Source organism: Coregonus lavaretus (genome assembly GCF_964263955.1).
Source record: "Coregonus lavaretus genome assembly, chromosome: 7".
Lineage (NCBI taxonomy): Eukaryota > Metazoa > Chordata > Actinopteri > Salmoniformes > Salmonidae > Coregonus > Coregonus lavaretus.
This window is the reverse complement of record NC_139994.1, coordinates 25597311-25601393: the sequence shown is the minus strand read 5'-3', so window position 1 is coordinate 25601393 and position 4083 is coordinate 25597311.

Here is a 4083-nt window from a genome sequence, read left to right as displayed (position 1 = left end):
ATAGGAGATGCAAAAAAGTTTGGTTAAAATTTGAGCTAAAGTTAAAGATGACTATATGGGAGTAAGAGAAGAAGAGTCCCATTTAAAGGTCCAATGCAGCTGTTTTATCTCAATTTAAAATAGTTTCTGGGTAACAATTAAGTACCTTACTGTGATTTATTTTAAATTAAAATGGTCAAAAAGAAACTAATAGCTTCTTAGCAAAGAGACATTTCTCAAGCAAGAATTTTGATAGGACTGTCTGGGAGTGGTGTGAGTGGGGAGGGGAAAACTAGCTGTTATTGACAGCGGTTTGGAGGTGTGATGTCACCAGGCAGGCCAACATTTCGTCTCACCACCATAGAATGACATTTCAGGCGTCTTTTAAAATGGCTCTTACACTAAAAACGGCATTGTAATCTTTCAGAATTTCACTGTTATTCCAACCTCAGTGTGGAATATATATAAAACACAGGAAAATCATGTTGACTACACTAAGGTTTTTAAGCAAACCTGGGACTTGAACCAACTATGAGAAGTCGGCATTTGATTTACAGTACTTACGAACAAAGGTCAGTTCAGGCGGTTACTGCAGTTTTGCGAAGGTCGGATATACAGGCCCTTTTGAAGTAGCTTCAGGGGGAGGGAATTTCAGCAACACACTACAGTACTAGACCACACCTTGAAGTCTTAATCGTCGCCACTTCTTGCTTTGTATTTAATTTGTCATGTCAGTAAAGGAAAATCTAAACAAACTCATGGTGTCCAATGACTAATTTGTCTGGTGAATGTCATTCATTATTTCACAATTGACTCATTCAACCAATATGTAATGATACTGTACACAGCTGGTTTTATATCTGTTGTTTTTACCTGCCAAGCTCCATTTTCTAATTCTTGTGGAAACGTTTTTGAATGTTCTTAAAGGGTTACAGTGGAACCGGACACTAAAATGGAAGTTACTCACGCATACAAACACACATATTTATTTTCCACTTGTTGCAGGACCATTGCAGTTTTTCCAAAACCAATCATAGGTTTTTCTTCCCTTGCAGCCTCTTCTCTTCTGGCTGCCTTTGTGTTCTTTGGTTTCCACCTTTCTCATATCTTCCTTTGTCTTGAGGTCCTCCTGTTTCTTCTAGTCAGCTTTAATCCGTTTCTGTGTAAGTTTGTCCCACTCGTTCTCACTCTTAAAAGCAGCCAGATACTTGTTTCTGACTACCTTGACCCATTTCTCCTTTATGAAATCCTTCTGGGCCTTCTTAAACTTCATATCTTTGTGATGCCTCTTTTGTCCCAACTTCTTGTTCTTCTCCTACTTCTGTCTCTCATTTTCCATCTTTTTCTGCTCCATCTTTGATGGCTCTTTCCATGACAGACCAGGGGAAAGCTATTATCCTATTGATGTCACTTGTTAAATCCACTTCAAATCAGCGTAGATGAAGGGGAGGAGAGGTTAAAGCCTGGAGACATGGATTGTGTATGTGTGCCATTCAGAGGGTCAATGGGCAAGACAAAATATTTAAGTGCCTTTGAACGGGGTATGGTACACTGATACGTTCTCATACTTACAGCTATACATACTCACACTTTCATACTCACATTCACACATGAACCCCACCTTCAACAGGTCTGATCACATACAAGGCCCCTGGATAGGTAATCGAGTAGGCTACTTCCTTACATCAAACTAGATGTAGCTCCGGCGCTGATGTGCTCTGGCATTTCCAGGACAGAGCGTACTCACCAATTCTTTCCCTCTCACTGTTTATTATCTTCCCCTTGCGCCTTATCGCTCTATATTTGTATCTGTTTATGCAACCTATCTTCCTTGGCCATGCATGTATGTGATAGAGACAGAGATACTAATACTTTATGGGAATTAACCCTGTTCTTAGAATCAGCACTGTAGAACATAGCGTGTATAATAAGTATAGTGTTAATTGCAGTGTAGCCTAGGTTGCCTCTGGCTATGAATGTTTCTGTACTTGTATCAGTACATTTTTGGCTAATAACATAGACCTAACAATTATTGTAAATGTGTGTTTACCTTGTGTTATAATAACCTATTTTCAATTTAAATGATAGGACTGACTGAAAAGCTGACTTCCTCCATTATAGGCTCCTGGTTGTAATTATTACATGTGTAAGCCCACAACAGCATTGCTGTTAGATAGCTTCATTTATTTAGTTAGCTATACGAAATTAATAATAGCCTAAAACGTATATTAGCTGTATGGCTAGCTTTATTCAAAATAGCAGAACATACCTGCCAGGCGACAAGTCAGCTCTCCCGCGCTGCCTCTCTTTACGCGAAAATCGTCATGCAGACTTGTGCCCTCATGGAGATTCCGTGCAGTGGATAATTAATACTGAGGTATTAATTTGTGATACTTCACTAGGCTAAAACAAGGTTTACTCGTTCATTCGTGTCGGTCAACCACTGAAAACATAAATGTGTCAAACTTTGTCTGCCTCTTCTTATCCATTTGGTGGAATTTCAACCATGCTCCGTCTTCTCTGCTTCCCACCCCTCCTCGTGCACTTCTCCAATCCTCCCTCTCAGTCTCACAACAAGAGGATAATGTTAGTGTCTCGTTTCCCCTAGCAACCAGTTGCTATAGGAATATTCCTTAGTAATTCAAAGTGTTGATGATGATGATGAAGAGTCCAGATGTATGACCACGATAGTTAGATTAGGCTAGTTATTCAATCAAACACATTTATTTTACAATTATAGACCCCTAACCTAGGAAGAAATGTGTCTCTTATAAACGTCTGTGTGCAGTTACAGGTAGCATACTCCAAAAACTAGAGAAAATTCGACAAAAAATATATTAAATCCACCTTTTGCAAAGTCCTCGGCATTTTAGCTGTGCACATCTCACATTTCCCAACACCGTTGCAGTAACTAGTCGTTTCTATGCGAAGCGGCTGCGGCCGCTTGTAGAAGTAGCCTTAATGACAGCACTTCCCACAGTGCGACCAAAAGAAAGATCTACACATATGCAAGGGGTATTTATCGCTCAATACAAAAAGTGGATTTAATATTTTTCTGAATATTCTGTTTTTTGGAGTTCCACCTGCAACTGCACACAGATGTTCATAAGAGACAAGTTTCTTCCGAATCGAGAACAAAGAAAGTATCGCCAAGGTTTGTAAAAAAAAATCAAATCAAATCAAATCAAATCAAATTTCATTGGTCACATGCGCCGAATACAACAGGTGCAGACATTACAGTGAAATGCTTACTTACAGCCCTTAACCAACAGTGCATTTATTTTAAACAAAAAAGTAAAATAAAACAACAACAAAAAAATGTTGAGAAAAAAAGAGCAGAAGTAAAATAAAGTGACAGTAGGGAGGCTATATATACAGTAAAATAAAGTGACAGTAGGGAGGCTATATATACAGGGGGGTACCGTTGCAGAGTCAATGTGCGGGGGCACCGGCTAGTTGAGGTAGTTGAGGTAATATGTACATGTGGGTAGAGTTAAAGTGACTATGCATAAATACTTAACAGAGTAGCAGCAGCGTAAAAAGGATGGGGTGGGGGGGGCAGTGCAAATACTCCGGGTAGCCATGATTAGCTGTTCAGGAGTCTTATGGCTTGGGGGTAGAAGCTGTTGAGAAGTCTTTTGGACCTAGACTTGGCACTCCGGTACCGCTTGCCGTGCGGTAGCAGAGAGAACAGTCTATGACTAGGGTGGCTGGAGTCTTTGACAATTTTGAGGGCCTTCCTCTGACACCGCCTGGTATAGAGGTCCTGGATGGCAGGGAGCTTTGCCCCAGTGATGTACTGGGCCGTACGCACTACCCTCTGTAGTGCCTTGCGGTCAGAGGCCAAGCAGTTGCCATACCAGGCGGTGATGCAACCAGTCAGGATGCTCTCGATGGTGCAGCTGTAGAATTTTTTGAGGATCTGAGGACCCATGCCAAATCTTTTTAGTCTCCTGAGGGGGAATAGGCTTTGTCGTGCCCTCTTCACGACTGTCTTGGTGTGTTTGGACCATGATAGTTCGTTGGTGATGTGGACACCAAGGAACTTGAAGCTCTCAACCTGTTCCACTACAGCCCCGTCGATGAGAATGGGGGCGTGCTCAG